The sequence below is a fragment of the Thalia democratica genome, chromosome 1 (genome assembly GCF_965202585.1).
Source record: "Thalia democratica chromosome 1, ktThaDemo2.hap1.1, whole genome shotgun sequence".
Taxonomy (NCBI): domain Eukaryota; kingdom Metazoa; phylum Chordata; class Thaliacea; order Salpida; family Salpidae; genus Thalia; species Thalia democratica.
The window spans coordinates 80,873,692-80,893,129 of record NC_139165.1 but is presented as its reverse complement, the minus strand read 5'-3'; positions in this window follow the sequence as shown (position 1 = coordinate 80,893,129).

Sequence of the window (19,438 nt, the reverse complement as noted above, 5' to 3'; positions counted from 1 at the left end):
AATGAACATCTTGATTTTCTCAAAAAAGCTAAAAATAATAAAAAAATAAAAAAAGTACAAAAGCTTTTAATTGCATCCACAAAACTTTCTTCAAGTACTCTGAAAAAGCGTAAAATTAGTTTCTGTGATGATTGCTACATGTCAAAAAATATTCAGCGAAAAACTAGATGCTAAATTTCAAAGTTCCATATATTTTACGAAGGGGTTGTATTCGGAAAAGATAAAACAGCACGACAGTAGTTAAAACTAGAAAGCTTTTTTTTGTGCTGTCTTTTTATGTGATTTTCCACGCACAAAAAATCAAGCTAAGCTTAACTCTAAGGTCGGGGCATCAGATGCATCCTAGTTAGCATTAATGTGCCCTAATTTACTGTAACGTGATCTAAGATGAACAGCAAAAAAGTCTTATGTAGTTTTTACGTATTTATTATCTTACATAAATATTCCGAAAAAGCGTAAAAACTAAAACTTAAGTCTGCGTGTTTTTACTTACTTTTAGTTCAATGCCTGAACTGCGACCTCTTAATGTCTGCAAACCCTTGATTGATGTGGAGAAATATCTCAAATTACGTTGAGATTTAGTTAAGTAAATTGTTTTGTAGTGCTTGAATAGACAATACGTATATAACTAAAAAATAACATGCGACAAAATATTCTTCTTTTTTAATTCAAAATTTGAGTATAACACAAGCTAATAAGTAGCTTAGTAACACTACATAATTTATTCAATTTATCAATCAAAAAATATATTAACTTAAAACTAATATTTCAGATTTCGCAACAAGTTTCTGTATCATAATTGAAAAAAAAATTACATAGAAAGCTTTTATTAGAAAGATGTACTTATTTTAAAATAGTTTAAGCTTTTCATAAAAAGCTTTGTAGTTTGAGTTTCAAGCTTAATTATTTTCTTTTCACTTTTATGATCTTAAAAAGTAAATTAATAGGTAATTTAGCAGAACGTGTAAAAAAACAAAAGTAACAGCTGAATTTTAAACTTTTTCAACCCTAGTTACGTAAAAGATCATTTTGTTTCAGAACTTTTTAATTAAAAATTTTTACAAAACTAAATTTACAGTGAGAATATTAGACTTTAAAGTCATTTTTGTCAGGGATAAAGCTCGAAAATAATTTAAATTAAAAAATAAAAATAAAAAGTTTTTCAATGACATTTAGTTACACCAAAGATTTTGATTATAATTATCATTATTTTAATATATTCTACCCAAATACGACAAATCTATTAAAAAATGAGTTCAACTTTTACCTAAAAAAGATTGTATTATTGATAAATATTAGCAAATATTAGCTACCAGTCGGTGAGGAATAGTTAAAAGTTGTCTCAAAAGTTTAAGGTACTCAAATGGGCTTGGTTTCAAAATGCATACTTTGGTGCAAACCTTATAAGATGCATATCCCTACTGTAGTATTTCACAATGTACCTTTTGTTATTCTGAATCGAATATAAAACGAAATATAAATACACTTTAGTCAGGTAAAAGTACTTGAAAAGCATTAAGAAAAAAATTATTTAACTTAAAAAACAATCATTTAAGCAAGCTTTCCGTAAAACGAAAGTTTAAAAAGATCACATTTTGTAATTTTATCTTGCTACTGTTTTGATAGTTATTTTAATAGTTAATAATATTTGTATTTAAATTCACTCATATAAATATAAATAAAGTGTATATAAGTATATCATAAAATTACTAGGTAAATTTTATTTTCAAGCACAATTGACTAAAACATAAAAGCAAAATTAGTACAACTTATAAACTACTAACAAAAATTAATATAGAATTTTAATAATGAATGGGGTTCAAAAACGCAAAGGTTAAGTAAATGTTTTACATAAGCTGTAAAACAAACACTATTGCTGCTCATTTAAATGAATGCGTGAAGCGTTGCGCAAAATAAGGAGTAATCTTTTAGCTCCGGTAAAAATGAACGTTAATGTGAGCTCCGTTGAAATGAACATCATTTTGAGCTCCGGTTTGTTTTGCGTGCGTTAAGAGCTGCATTTAAATTTAAAACTTAACTATAACTAAAACCTCAGTCACTACAATAGATAATAATCGCGTAAGTTTATTACAATTCAATTTATTTTTTTTTTTAATCAAAAAGTTTTAAATTGATTTAGATGTACAAAAAATAAGGCGTTTTTAAGCTAAAACTTGTTTTAGTACCATTGTTTAAAATTTCTTGCTTAATACTTAAACAATATAAATCATAAATTGCTTTTTTACGTTATATATTTGTGTGTATAGTTTCAGATTAATAAACCGGCATGTATTGAATGTGTATTGGTTTAAAAGTGGTGTTAAAACAAAAAAAAACTCGAAACGAAAACTTTTATTTATGAAAATTAATAACAGTTTTGTAAATTAACTTTAGAAGCAGTTGAAATGCAACTTACAAACTGAGTTGTGTAAATTTTAAAGTCAAACACTTTTGTAGCATCTATAAAGGTTTATCCGAGGTGCTTTTGTTGCTAGTTGATAACTACCACTAATACCAGGGGCGTCGCGTGGGGTGGAACGCTGGAGCTGTAGCTCAACTAAAAAAAATAAAGAAATATGCTAAATTAGTTTGTTATTTTTAGAGTTTATTACTTTAAACACGCTGCTTTGAATGTGCCCCTGCTTCAGCTGTACAACCCAAAACTACGTCAAAGTAACTTTATTTAAAGTTGAGAAAATGAGCTTTAAAATGATATAATGTTTTTTTTTACAATACTTTAAAAATAGGAAAGTTATGTTATTATAGAGTTGTACGAAACATACAGCCAAATGTGTACATGAACGTCGTTAATTTCCATGCTAAATTAGTCTTTTTCAAATGTATATTTGAAGTTGAAAATGTTCTTAAAATTTTCTGCAAGCTCAATCTGTGTCAGCTGCATCTTAAATGTTTACAAGTTTTCGATAAAAAACTTTTGAAAAATTGAAGTTTGGAGCTGCATGAGCTTTCAGCACCATGTGAATTAAATCATGATCGTTGTTTAAAATTTACTTCTACGTGAGAACAATAAAACAAGTTAAACTCGAGCATAAGAATATCGACGAGAGAATACTCAAGCAGAGGTAACTCGAGTAGGGAAAACTCGAGCAGGAGCAATTCAAGAAAAAAACTCGAGCAGGAGCAACTCAGTTGTACTATCATATATGACAATTGTTTTACATGTGTGTTCTATTAGCTTTATGTTTTCGTTTTTTACTTCTGTGAAGTTTTTTGCGAGTTTTATGGCTTCAGATAAATGTTCATGACTGATGCTAGGATAAAAAATTTAATGTCGAAGTTAACAAAGTACTTATTTTTTATATTGTCAATATTATTAAACCATTCTAACACTTCATATGAGTTCTTCCATTGGGTTAGTTCCGACTTCCATCTTTTGTCATTAATAACTCTTTCTAGTATTACTTTGCTTAGCAGTCCAAGTTGGTTTTTTCGAAGGTTAAATGTTCTGCATTCTGTTTCAAACGGAAATTTGGGTCTGTGGTCTTTTATAGTGACAAACGCATCGGAATTTGTGTATTTCGGTATTTTGTTGTTTTTTTTTTCAAATATGATCCTTTTTGAATCAGAGTTTATAATGTCAATTAAATTATCATTTTTGACCTTATTGTTTTTGGTGAGGTTGTCAATAACAAGTTTTTGTAGAATTTCGGGTCTGTTTGGTAGAGGTTTCTAGTCTTGGCCGCAAATAGTATCATTTTGTTTTTTGATAGAATATTTTTTAGGTCGTTTTTTAGGGTTTTTTGAATCTGGATATATAGTTTGTAATTTTAATGTTTGCCAATAGTTTGAATAAGTCGATTTCAAAATGTTTTAATTTTTCGCATGCCGGGCCGAACTAGTGCTTTTCAAATTATTTTTAAAAACTACCAAAACAGACTGAACAAAACTCTAAAAAGTATAATTAGTAACCATTATTTTATTAACGAGTTTTAATTTTTTCTAAACTCTCGAAATAAAAGTGATAATTTTGGCTTATATGTTAGGTATTTTTATTTTACTTATATAAGACAAAGTTTATACTGTCATTAAGAATGTTTGAGTCATATTTATTTACATGGTTCGTATTTTTAATAGAATGAAAATTTTTCTTAAATCTTAAGTAAAGTAGAATGTTGAATGTTCTTAAAAATTTCCTTATCACAACATTAGTTAAAGAGAAACTCAAAGTATATTTGTTAAGCATTGATCAACTAATAAACTTAAGCCATAAATTCTTACTTCTGCAGATAAGTAGTAATGAACTTTATCTTATCTACCAACAAAAATAATTTGATTAAATAGCAGTCTTTCCAATTAACACATTTTACATGAACCTTCTCATGAGAATTAATGTAAAAAATCTGTTTTAAACTGATGCTAATGTAATGAATACTTGCATTATACATTATTTAAAGTTGAGCTCAGAGAATATTTTGAGCTTGATACGCTTCATTGCACTAGCTAATGAGAATCATCTGACGTGTTACAAACTAATTCTGATGCAACTAAACATCAGAAAATGAAAGTCAGTTTATTTGTAAGCAGTTGGTTAGTTTGGTGTGCAGCTGGAAGCAACAACATTTTGAACTTGTTTTCTGAATGCTTATTGTAAGCATTGTTTTGTTTTATAAGTGAATATTTCAACTGGTATTTAATTGTTTAAATATTTAAGCCAGGATTATAGTTTGTTAGTTTTTTAAATCTTTTAAAGTTTCTTCTTTACAAATATTTTATTTGATTTTTAGTTTATTTTTTAAAGTCTTTTAAATAGTATAAATAGCTTGTAGTTTCTAAAAATTTTGTCATAGTAATTTATAGTTTTGTATATGCTAGTGTTTCTTGTTGTGTTTTAAATAAAAGATTCATCACTTAAAACTGTCTGTCTGATTTATATAAAGTAGCCTAGAGTAGCTTTAAGTGTTTTATATATATTGTCCACTGATAATTACAAATTAGCACTTATAAATTAGTTATAGTACTATGTCCAACTTAGAGAATATTAATGATAAGTTGCCTGCAGCGGGTCCTGAAAATAAGCCTGTTAAAAGGTCACCCCGCTTGCAGGAAAAGTATGAACAAAAAGGTCAGGTTGACTATCTGCCCACAGTAAGTCACCCTGACCCAACTGAGGCTTTAGATGTTGCGTCACCAACATCGGTAGCCCACAATGGCGTCCTCGGGTGGGTAATAATCTTGTTCAAAATCCTCTTCAAAAAAATGATAATCCTCTTCAAAAAAGGACTACACTAATTTAAAAGTATGACTAAGAATATGTAAAATAAGAGCTCTTTAATAACTAAAGAAAAGGAGAATGGCAGCTGACTTTTTGAGTTCCATAACTGAACTAGTATTTTTTTTTGTCTACTTTGATATTTATATACTTTACAACAACTAGAAAGTAGTTTCATGTAAAGAGAAAAAAGTTTAGTAAAAAATTGACAAAGTGACCTATCCTATGTAGTTTATATACTGGAAAAGTATTGATATACTTACAAACAAACGCATTTAAGCCCAAAAGTGCGTACTTAAGCAGCAAACAACTACTTATAAACTATTTACATAAAATTTTATTAAAAATTCACATTATTTTAAAAAAGACAGAAGTATAACTCTATTACTAAGATTTTCGATTGAAAAACTATTATTTTATTATCTATATTATAAAAAAGCAAAAATAAAAAAATTTTACTTTTTTTTATATTGCAGAACTTCTATTTAATTTTTTTTGCAATTTAAGTATTGCACTTTATTAAACAGACCATGACATCTACTTTAAAATTAAATAAATTTTCTGATCTAATTATATTAGAGAATAAACAGTTTATGCACCAAAATGTAAAACAAAGGTTGTGGGGCTTATGATAAAACAAGAAGCTCGTTTAAACAAACGCGTTTAGCAGAATCGCGCAAATTAAATATAGCTCCAAATGCGTGCAAAATGCAACACCGTAAAGTTTGCGTGAAAGCAAGCTTAGGTTTATGCTGTTGAAGTTAATTGTATTAAAACTCAAATATTACACCTAAAAAAAACCTTCGTTAAGGTAACTATTAAAACAATATAGAGTTTAAAACAAATAGATAAGGCACAATCCAAATCCACAAAGGCTATTGATAATAAAAAATTCATTATTTTTGAGAAAAAACAAGTTTCACCGCAGAGTGGATTTTCGAATTTTAAATGTGTATTAAAATAATATTGGTTAAAATGTAAAATAATTTAAAATAAATTGAGTTAAGTTTGTTTACAAAAAATAAAAAATAAATATAAATCCCTAAATTAAGAATTATATTGATGCTAAACAATATTTAATTTAAAAACTATTTTCAAAACCAGTTGCAATACTTTACAATTTTTTTCCCTTACGTTTGTTTTGTTTTTATGTTTAGGTCATTTTGCCTTTTAAGCTTTTTTGGTAAAAATGCCTCTCTAAAGTATATTATTGAAAAATTAAAATTTCATCATTATGACTTTAATTATAAACACAGTTGAATAACAAGAATATGTTTTTTTTTCTTTATACACACTCTATGATGCTTGTTTTAATTACTTTAACACTTAATACTTTAAAACATAAAGTAACCAGTAAAAATAATTAAATTAGAAAGTCATCGTTTTTGAAGGTGTACTTATAAATAAATATGGATAAGTAGATTTTTAATTATAAATTTTAACCAAATATTCTCTTAACAACTTTAATTTTATTTATTAAGAAGAGTACACTTCGTTTTTACAAATATATGTCAATATTCAAATAATTATATTCAACAGCATTTCAAATATTGATTATTGTAGTTAAAAACAGAGTTGAAACTTATTCAGGATAACTCAGATTTTTTCAATTTTTGAAAATATCAGGATGAATCAGGTAAGCTCAAAATAATTTAGATTGTCTTATGAAACGCTGGCTGATTCACTTTATTTTGTATTGTTTAGAACCAAAAATCGTTTTAATATTTTGTAAATCTAAGGACAACTTTTAATAGATATTTAATGAGGTTAAATAGAAATTTTATGCTAAACTAAAAATATTACAGCAAAGTTTTTCATTTATATTATGTACCTTCCAACAATAACTTTCTTTATACACCAGTCATTACATAATTTTAATTAAAAGTCAATCTACTAATTTCCTTTTTAATTTAAAGCACACTACAAACACTTTATGTTTAATAAAAAAATTAAACGCTAGTAAAAAATATTTTGACTAAAATACAAATTGTCCAACATATAACTAAAAATGATGACTGAAACATTGTATATTTAAATAAGAATATAACAAGTTTCAAGCTACAACTCTGTTACATAAGTAATTTTAGAAGTAACTCTTTTTGACTGCGCCTTTGAGAGAACTAAACATTTTGTATTATTTTTGAAATGTTTCAAATATAGTTTATGATACATGTACTCTCTAATCAAAGCTTAGCCGTTTTGAGAAGCCAATTCAGTGAAATGAAAAGTTTTGATGTAGTTCTATTGTTATGTTATTATGAACTCAATTTATCAACTTCCTACAAGTTCAACAGAACTTTTAAAATAAGAACTGACCAACTTTAAAATTGTTTTTTTTTAAGTGGTGCTAATTAATTAATTAAAAGCTAGACCTCATAGTTAATTTATTACCTTTCAACAACTATTTGTTATGTAAGCTATTTTGTCTAAGTGCTTTTAACAAGACATAGTTTGTACAAAATGTTTTAAAGCAATTTGTGATAAGCGTACTTGACTAATCAGTACTTTTATGTTTTAAGAAGAACATTTAATATAATGAATTTTATCTAAATTGCCAATGAAAATAATTTGAATAAATATCAAAATTTTCAATTAAGAAATTCAACATGAACCTTCTCATGAGAATTAATGAAGAAACCTTTTTTTGTGCTGCCTTTTTATGTGATTTTCCACGCACAAAAAACCAAGCTAAGCTTAACTCACCCTAGATTCACCCTAGTTGGCATTAACGTACCTTAATTTACTTGTAATGTGATCTAAGATGAACGGCAAAAAATTCTTATGCAATTTTAACGGAATTTATTATCTTACATAAATATTCCGAAAAAGCGTAAAAACTAAAACTTCAGTCTGCGGGTACTTTTAATTTAATGACTGGTCCGCGACCTCTTTATGTCTGCAAACCCTTGATTGATGTGGAGAAATATCTCACTTTACGTTGACTTTTAGTTGAGTAAATTATTTTGTAGTGCTTGAATAGACAATACGTTTATAACTATAAAACAACGTGCGGCAAAATATTCTTCTTTTTTAATAAAAAAAAATATTATAACACAAGCTATTAAGAAGCTTAGTTACACTGTAAGATTAATTCAATTAATTAATTATAAATAAATTCTACTTACACTGATATTTCACATTTCGCAAAAAGTTGCTGTGTCATAATTGAAAAAAATACATGGAAAGATATTTTTGTATGATGTTTTTTTTTTCAAATAGTTTGAGTTTTAAATTTGAAAAACTACAACAAAGCTTTGTAATTTGAGTTCCAAGCAATTTTTTTTTCGTAACTTTTATGATCTTGAAAAGTAAATTAAAAAGTAAATATGCGAAAAATTTAAAAGAACAAAAGTAACAGCTGAACTTTAGACTTTTGCAACCCTAATTACGTAAAAAACGTTTTTGTCTAATAACACTTTGTTTTAACGTTTTTACAAAATATTATTTATAGTAAGAACATCAGACTTTAAATTCACTTTTGTAAAGGATAAATCTTGAAATTAATTAAAATAAAAAAATAAAAATAAAAAGTTTTTTCATGTCATTTAATTACACCAAAAATTTTAATAAATATTGTTATTATTTTGATATACGACAAATCTATAAAAGAATAAGTTTAACTTTAACCTAAAAAAGATTTTATCATTAATAAATATTAGCAGAAACTAGCTACCACCTGGTGAGGAAAAGGTAAAAATAGTCTTAATAGGGTTCCGCTTGATTTCAAGATGCGTACCTTGATGCTTATCCCTGCAGCAGTGTTTCACAATGTAATTTTTGTTATCTTAATAAAGTATGAATTTATATACTTTAAACAGGTAAATAAACTTGAAAAGCATTAAGAAAACAGTTATTCAACTTAAATTACAATTATTTAAGCAAATTTTCCGTAAAAGGCTAGCTTTTAGATCAAATTTTTTGATTTCATTTTGATAAAGATTTTGTTATTATTCTAATGGAAACATTTTGTATTTGAAACCACTCTTTTAAGGAAAATAAAATGTACGTAAGTGTATCATAAATTTTCAAGTTAGATTTATAATCAAGCATAACTAGTTTAAATTCAAAAAAAAAAAAACAAAAGAATATAACTTATTAGATCCTAATCAAATTTAATATATACTTTAAGCAATAAATGCAATTCAAAAACACATGATAAAGTTAAGTTGTGCATAAGTTATTAGTACGAGATGCTCATTAGTACAAACGCGTGGAGAATTGCGCAAACTAAGCATTACTATTTTAGCTCCGTTGAAAATGTACATTAACGCGAGCTCCGGTGAAAATGAACTTAAATGCTAGCTCCGGTTTATGTTGTGTGCGTTAAGAGTTGCGTTTAAACTTTAAAACATAATTATAACTTAAACCTCAATACTACAGTAGATAATAATCACATAAGTTTTTTGAATTTTTATTTTTAAAAGTTTTATATCAAAATAAAATCTATGAAAAAGTGCGTTTTAAAGCTAAAATTTGTTTTCGTACAACTGTTTAAATTTCTTAATACTAAAATAGTATAAATCACAAATAGTTTTTTTTTCCTTAAAAAACCGGTTTGTATTGGATGTAAATTAGTTTGAAAGTGATGAGAAAAAAAAAACTGGAAACAAACACTTTTATTTACGTCGATTAGTAACAGTTAAGAAATGTTACTTTAGAAGCAGTTAAAAGCAATCGAAATGAAACTGACAAACTCAGTTGTGTAAGTTTTTAAGTCGGAAATTTGCGCAGCAGCTAAAAAGGTTTACCCGAGGTGCGTTTATTGCTAGTTGAAAACTATACCCAATACCCTGCGTCCCCGCCCATTGTCGGTTAAAGACCTGAATCTGAGGCAATTTCCAGAAGATGGTTACCAGACATCTTAACAATATTTTGAAAATGTTCAACCTCAAAATGTCGTAATTCAAATTGTATGAGCTTGTGTTGTCGGATTAAAACTTTTGCAACTTTACTTGTTCGAATTTAAAAGTTGCATTTGAATTGTATAAATTTTAGTAGTCGGAATTTGAGTTTTTTCTAAATTAAATATCGGATTTTAATTGTCTGAGATGGAACTTAAAAAGATTGACGTGTCGAGTTTTAATTGTCGCACATAGATTACGAAATTTAAAAATTAAAATTTTAGTTGTCGTTCATAACTGTCAGAATTTCAATCAACAAAATTGAATTGTTGCATTTAGAATATTGGAACTTTAATTGACAGAATTTGAGCTGTCGTAATTTTAATTTTCATTAATTGAACTTTTAAAAGTTAAGCTATTGGAATTTTAAATTTTTGAACTTGTAATGGGAGAACTTGAATTGTTAGAATTTAAGTGGTCGAAGTTTGAATTGTCGAGTTTAGATTGTCAATATTACAATTTTTGAGTTTAAGTTGTCGGAATTTGAAACATCAGTATTTTAGTTGAAATATGTTTGATTTTTAAAAAAATTTTAGTCATGTAAGCAGTAAGTAAGAACTCAGACTTAAATAAATCAAACTTAGTATAAAACTAATTTATTTGTATTTTTTAAAGTGTTTAATAGGTACTAAGTTTCATTATTAAAATGCAATTTACAAAAGTAATACATTAGTTTTCTGTTGGTAAATTGGTTTAAATAACAAAAAATAATATTTTATGACACTTGATTAGTGTTTTTACTTAGTTTTAGATCACTGTATTTGCATATTTAGTCACTGTGTGGACTTAAAGCAAATTTAACTGATAAAATTTTCCAATAAACTTTCTATTACGACTTTTAATTTTCTGGGTTATAAAAAAAAAATCGTGCTTTATTGTGCTAAATCTGTTAAAAATTGCATCAATTCTTTGTCGGCTGAACAAAACAGAATTATACTTAAGAAAAGGTTTACAGAAAACAAATAAAGACTCTTTTTGTCCGTTGCAATGTTTGTTTTTGATGTTCTTGCATCGTATTTCTTATTCTACGAAAATAAACCACTAACAGTTTGTGCTATGATAGAAAAATATTTAGTTTTGTTAAAGTTTATTGACGAGATGTATCATTATAATATAGCGTAAATTTAACCTTTTAAATTATATAACAACTACTTGATCACGCTATTTTTAGAAAAGGTCGTCTGCTGCAAGTAAAAAAAAAACTATTATTGCACCAAAAATTTATATTTTTTAGTACTAATATCATAACTATTATAACTAACCTTGCCATTACCATTAGGACCAGAAAGCTGATTGTAAAAATGTAGGTAGATTTATAAAAAGTGTGTTATAAAGTGTTACTTAACGGTTGAGCTTTTAGGTTTATGTAAAAACAAACAATTTTTAACAAAATTTATTTAAGCCCAAAAGTGCGTACTCAAGCAGCAAACAACTGTATATAAATTAGTTAGATAAAATTATATAAAAAATTCATATTCAATATTAAAAGTCCAATTTTTTTTTAGTAAAATCAGCCTGTTTTTAATAACTAGCGACAAACATTTCGTATAGCTACTAAACAAATCAACTAGTATTAAAAGATGTATTGGTTAATATACTATTAGTAAACTTACACAACGATTACAATTTTTAATAAAAAGTTCAAAATACACGTCCTAGAATAAAAATAATCTGTTACAATGTCTGTATTTAGCAACTGTTATAGTTTGAGGACAGAAGTATAATTCTATTATTAAGATTTTCGATTAAAAAACTATTATTCAATTATCTTTAATTTTCTATTTAATAGAATCAATTATCTTCAATATAAATAAAACAAAAAAAAGACTTTTACTTTTTTTTTATATTGCAAACTTTTATATATAATTATTTTGCAATTTAAGTATAATAACTTATCAAAAACAGACCACGTACATCTACTTTAGAACTAAACAATTTTTCTAATCTAATTATATTAGTGAATAAACAGTTTATGCGCAAAAAGGTAAAACAAAGGTTGTGGGGCTTATGATAAAACAAGAAGCTCGTTTAAACAAACGCAGAATCGCGCAAATTAAAAATAGCTCCAAATGCGTGCAAAATGCAACATGGTAAAGTTTGCTTGAAAGCAAGCTCAAGTTTATGCTGTTGAAGTTAAGTGTGTTAAAACTAGTGATGTACCGGACTCACTATCCGGGTCCGGGTCCGGCCGGATATTGCCATTTTTGTCTGATATCCGGATCCGGCCGGATTCTAATTTGAAAAATGAGTCCGGATCCGGTTCCGGCCGGATTCTAGTTTGAAAAAAAAGTCCGGATCCGGTTCCGGCCGGACTCTAATTTGAAAAAATAGTCCGGATCCGGTTCCGGCCGGATCCTAACAGAGATCCGGCCGGACCTGGACCTAGTTAGTAAAAAGAGCATACTGAAAGTATTTTTTCAAAAACAAACCCTGTGTAAATTAATAAGAGTCATTTTCGTCAATTAAAATTAAACACCGACCGTGATTGGCTCATTTTGTACACGTGACTAATTTACATTTGTTTATATTTAAAGTATGAAATAAACCTTTCAGAAATGCAACTCTTTACATATGTTGTAAAATTGATACTTTGGAATGAATACTTGCATTATTTACTGTTTAAAGTTGAGTTCAGAGAATATTTAGAGCTAATACAGTTGAATGTACGAGCCAATGTTATATGTCATACATTATATGTCATATGACGAAATGTTTCAAACTAAATACTGATGCAACAAAACATCAGAACATGTCAGGCAGTTTATATGTAAGCAGTTAGTTAGTTTGGTGTGCAGCTTGAAGCAACAAAATATCTTGAACTTTTTTGTGAATGCTTATTGTAAGTAGTATTTTGTTTTAAAAGTGGATAATTCAACTGGTGTTTAATTGTTTAAATATTTAAACCAGGTTTATAGTTTAATAGTTTATTAAAATTTTTACAGTTTCTTGTTTACTAAAAGTTTTATTTAATTTTTAGTTTATTGTTTCAAGTCTTTTGATATAGATTTAAAAAGCTTCCAGTTTTTAAAGTGTTACCAAAGTAATTAATAATTTTGTATATGCTAGTATTTCTTGTTGTGTTTTATATAAAAGATTCATCACTCAAAACTGTCGTGTCTGATTATAGAAAGTAGTCTCAGTTAGAATTTAGTATTTGTTAGATATTAATTAAATAAGGTAGGATTTTATTCTGATGGGTAGTACTAATAAGTTATGTGTACCACAATCAGTCCACAACTTTACTACCAAATTGTCAATCTTTGCTAGCTGTTCTACTGATTATTAGATTAAAGTAATTTTTTTAGTTTTTAAAAACCTCATTCTGACTCAGGCTTGTTTATACTCACTCTAGCTAGTTTTATTGACTTAAACAGTGGCAACCCTGCTAGTTTGAAAATTTTTGGGAATTTTAGAAAATCTTTGACTGCCTCAGGCTAGTTTAGTTTTTTATAAAAACTCAGGCTAGTTTTCTTTTACATTTTGAATGAGTTTGAGCTGATCCAGTTTTCAATATTTTGTAGTTTTCTAGTATATTTTCTTCAAGAACTTGATTACAGATTTTAAATTGTAAATAACACCTAAATTTTTAAACCTTGTGGCTAGCTGTTCTACTTATTATTAGATTAAACTTCTTTTTTTTTTCAGTTTTTAAAAACCTCATTGTGACTCAGGCTAGTTTATACTAGTGATGTACCGGACTCACTATCCGGGTCCGGCCGGATATTGCCATTTTTGTCTGATATCCGGATCCGGCCGGATTCTAATTTGAAAAAAAAGTCCGGATCCGGTTCCGGCCGGATTCTAATTTGAAAAAAAAGTCCGGATCCGGTTCCGGCCGGACTCTAATTTGAAAAAATAGTCCGGATCCGGTTCCGGCCGGATTCTAATTTTAAAAAAAAGTCCGGATCCGGGTCCGGCCGGACCCAAAATTGTGGGTCCGGTACATCACTAGTTAAAACTCAAATATTACACCTAAAAAACCTTCGTTAAGGTAATTATTAAAAAAATTTAGAGTTTATAACAAATAATTAAGGCACAATCCAAATCCACAAAGGTTATTGATAATAAAAAATTCATTATTCTTGAGAAAAAACAATAACTCAGTTTAACCGCAGAGTGGATTTTCGAATTTTAAATCTGTATTAAAATAATATTGGTTAAAATGTAAAACAATTTAAAATCAACTGAGTTAAGTTTGTTTACAAAAAATATAAAAATAAAAAATATATAAATCCCTAAATTAAGAATTATATTGATGCTAAACAGTATTTAACTTAAAAACTATTTTCAAAACCAGTTGCAATACTTTACAACTTTTTTTCCCTTACGTTTGTTTTGTTGTTATGTTTAGGTCATTTTGCCTTTTAAGCTTTTTGGGCAAAAATGACTCTCTAAAGTATAATATTTGAAAAGTTAAAACTTTATGGCTTTAATTATAAACACTGTTTAATAACAAGAATGTTTTTTTAAACACTCTATTTTACTTGTTTTAATTACTTTAACACTTAATGCTTTAAAACATAAAGTAACCAGTAAAAACAATTAAATTAGGAAGCAATCAACTATGAAGGTGTACTTATAAATAATTATTGATAAATATATTTTTGGTTATAAGTTTTAACAAAATATTCTGTTAATAATTTTAACTTTAATTAATAATAGGAGTACACTTATTTTTTTACCAATATATGTCAATATTCTAATAATTATATTGAACAGCATTTCAAATATTGATTATTGTAGTCAAAAACAGAGTTGAAACTTTACAGGATAACTCAGGTTTTTCAATTTTTGAAAATATCAGGATGAATCAGGAAAGCTCAAGATAATTCAGGATGTTTTGATTTTTATGATATTCTGGCTGATTCTCATTTCATTTTAGAACTAAATATAGTTTTAATATTATTTTCAAATATAAAATATTTTTTATAGATTTTGAATGAGATTAAAAACCATTATTCTGCTATTTTAAAAATATTGTAGCACAGTTTTTCAATTCTATTATGTAATTTTCAACAATAGTTTTCTAAATACACCGGTTATTACAGTAATTTTGATCAATATACTCAGTCTGCAAATTTCCTTTATAATTTAAAGCACACTACAAACACTATATGTTAAAAATGAAAACTTAAAGCTAGTAAATAAAATATTTTGACTAAAATACAAATTGTACAAAATTATAACTTTAAATGATGACTGAAACATTATATATTTAATTAAGAATAAAACAAATTTCAAGCTACAATTTTGCTACATAAGTAATTTTAGAAGTAACTCTTTTGAATGCGCCTTTGAGAGAACTAAACATTTTGAAATATTTTTGAAATGTTTCAAATATAATTTATGATGCATGTACTCTCTAATCAAAGCTTAGCCGTTTTGAGAAGCCAATTCAGTGAAATGAAAAGTTTTAATGTAGTTCTATTGTTATGTTATTATAAATTAAAACTAATTTATCAACTTCCTACCAACTCAACAGAACTTTCAAAATAAAAAACTGAACAACTTTATTTTTTTTTTTCAGTGATGCTGATTAATTAATCAATAACTAGACCTTATAGTTAACTTATTACCTATCAACAACTATTTGTTATGTGAGCTATGTTGTCTAAGTGCCTTAAACAAGACATAGTTTGTACAAAATGATTTTAAGTAATTTGTGATAAGCGTACTTGACTATTCAGTATTTTTCTGTTTAGAGAAAAACATTTAATTTAATAAATTTTATCTAAACTGCCAATGAAAATAATTTGATGAAGTATCAGAATTTCAAATTAACAAACTCAACATGAACCTTATCATGAGAATTAATGCAGAAAACCTGTTTTGAACTGATGCTAATTTAAAAGTATGACTAAGAATATGTATAATAAGAGTTCTTTAATAACTAAAGAGAAGGAGAATGGCAGCTGACTCTTTTGAATTTCACAATTGAACTAGTATTTTTTTGGTCTACTTTGATATATTTATACTTTACAACAACTAGGTAGTAGTTTCATGTAAAGAGAAAAACGTTTAGTAAAAAATTGACAAAGTGACTTATCCTATGTAGTTTATATACTGGTAAAGTATTGATATACTTATAAACCAATTTTATTACTTCTAATTTACGTTTAACAAAAAGTTAACATGAAAAATGACTATTTTTTTACAAAAAACTTTATAAGTGTAGTTTATGATATGCTTATTGATTGATACTACTTGTCTAATAGAGAAAAACATGTACCATTTAAAAATGCCAACAACACTTAAAGTTCAATGTGGTTGCACAATTTAATTAATCTGCAATAGAAAAAGTTGGAATGTTCTTAAAAATTTCCTTATCACAACATTAGTTAAAGAGAAACTCAAAATATATTTGTTAAGCATTGATCAACTAATAAACTTAAGCCATAAATTCTTACTTCTGCAGATAAGTAGTAATGAATTTTATCTTATCTACCAACAAAAATAATTTGATTAAATAGCAGTCTTTCCAATTAACACATTTTACATGAACCCTCTCATGAGAATTAATGTAAAAAATCTGTTTTAAACTGATGCTAATGTAATGAGTACGTGCATTATTCATTATTCAAAGTTGAGCTCAGAGAATATTTTGAGTTTGATACGCTTCATTGCACTAGCCAATGAGAATCATCTGATGTGTTGCAAACTAATTCTGATGCAACTAAACATCAGAAAATGAAAGTCAGTTTATTTGTAAACAGTTGGTTTGTTTGGTGTGCAGCTGGAAGCAACAACATTTTGAACTTGTTTTCTGAATGCTTATTGTAAGCATTGTTTTGTTTTATAAGTGAATATTTCAACTGGTATTTAATTATTTAAATATTTAAGCCAGGTTTATAGTTTGTTAGTTTTTTAAATCTTTTAAAGTTTCTTCTTTACAAATATTTTATTTGATTTTTAGTTTATTGTTTAAAGTCTTTTAAATAGTATAAATAGCTTGTAGTTTCTAAAAATTTTGTCATAGTAATTTTTAGTTTTGTATATGCTAGTATTTCTTGTTGTGTTTTATATAAAAGATTCATCACTTAAAACTGTCTGTCTGATTTATATAAAGTAGCCTAGAGTAGCTTTAAGTGTTTTATATATATTGCCCACTGATAATTACAAATTAGCACTTATAAATTAGTTATAGTACTATGTCCAACTTAGAGAATATTAATGATAAGTTGCCTGCAGCGGGTTCTGAAAATAAGCCTGTTAGAAGGTCACCCCGCTTGCAGGAAAAGTATGAACAAAATGGTCAGGTTGACTATCTGCCCACAGTAAGTCACCCTGACCCAACTGAGGCTTTAGATGTTGGGTCACCAACACCAGTAGCCCACAATGGCGTCCTCGGGTGGGTAATAATCTTGTTCAAAATCCTCTTCAAAAAAGTGATAATCCTCTTCAAAAAAGGACTACACTAATTTAAAAGTACGACTAAGAATATGTAAAATAAGAGCTCTTTAATAACTGAAGATAATGAGAAGTTGCAGCTGACTCTTTTGAGTTCCATAATTGAACTTGTATTTTTTTGTCGACTTTGATATATATATATACTTTACAACAACTAGGTAGTAGTTTCATGTAAAGAGAAAAAAGTTTAGTAAAAAATTGACAAAGTGACCTATCCTATGTAGTTTATATACTGGAAAAGTATTGGTATACTTATAAACAAACCGCATTTAAGCCCAAAAGTGCGTACTTAAGCAGCAAACAACTACTTATAAATTATTTATATAAAACTTTATTAAAAATTCACATTATTTTAAAAAAGACAGAAGTATAACTCTATTACTAAGATTTTCGATTGAAAAACTATTATTTTATTATCTTTAATATCAAAAAAGCAAAAATAAAAAAAATTACTTTTTTTTATATTGCAGAACTTATTTTTAATTTTTTTTGCAGTTTAAGTATTACACCTTATTAAACAGACCACGTACATCTACTTTAAAATTAAAAAAAAAAATTATAAGCTAATTATATTAGAGAATAAACAGTTTATGCACCAAAAGGTAAAACAAAGGTTGTGGGGCTTATGATAAAACAAGAAGCTCGTTTAAACAAACGCGTTTAGCAAAACCGCGCAAATTAAATATAGCTCCAAATGCGTGCAAAATGCAACACATTAAAGTTTGCGTGAAAGCAAGCTTAAGTTTATGCTGTTGAAATTAAGTGTGTTAAAACTCAAATATTACACCTAAAAAACCTTCGTTAAGGTAACTATTAAAAAAATATATAGTTTAAAACAAATAATTAAGGCACAATCCAAATCCACAAAGGTTATTGATAATAAAAAATTCATTATTCTTGAGAAAAAACAATAACTCAGTTTAACCGCAGAGTGGATTTTCGAATTTTAAATCTGTATTAAAATAATAATGGTTAAAATGATAAATAATTTAAAATCAATTGAGTTAAGTTTGTTTACAAAAAATAAAAAAATAAAAAATAAATAAAAATCCCTAAATTAAGAACTATATTGATGCTAAACAAGATTTAATTTAAAAACTATTTTCAGAACCAGTTGCAATACTTTACAACTTTTTTTTCCCTTACGTTTGTTTTGTTGTTATGTTTAGGTCATTTTGCCTTTTAAGCTTTTTGGACAAAAATGACTCTCTAAAGTATAATATTTGAAAAGTGAAAACTTTATCATTATGGCTTTAATTATAAACACAGTTGAATAACAAAAATGTGTTTTTTTTTCTTTTTACACACTCTATGATACTTGTTTTAATTACTTTAACACTTAATACTTTAAAACATAAAGTAACCAGTAAAAACAATTAAATTAGGAAGCCATCATTTATGAAGGTGTAATCAGTGGCGTCGCGTGGTATTTTTCTTAGGTGGTGCAGAAAAAAATATCCAAATTACCGGTGATCGATTTGTCCCTTTTCTAGTTGTCCCTGCTCGAGTTGCCGGTGATCGATTTGTCTCTACTCGAATTGTCCCTATTCTAGTTGTCCCTGCTCGAATCACCTGTGCTCGAGTCGCCCCTACTCTGCTTAGCTTTGTTTTCATTTTTTGTTTACAATATCTTGTGGAATGATACTTAAGCCTGTACTGTTTTAGGTAATTTTCAACTTAGCTTAGTTACCGCAATATATTGATTTTGCGGTAATTCTTTAATAAATTTTGCTTTTTTTAGTTCATTTGCGGCAGTGTAGTGCGCAAAGCGGTTGTTGTCTAAATTGGAGTTTTATAAGAGATTTTCTTCTAAAAAATAAGGAAAACCTTATATATACTTAATTTTTTCTTACTAAAATAAAAGGTGGTGCAATTGCGGCAGTGCAACACCCCACGCGAC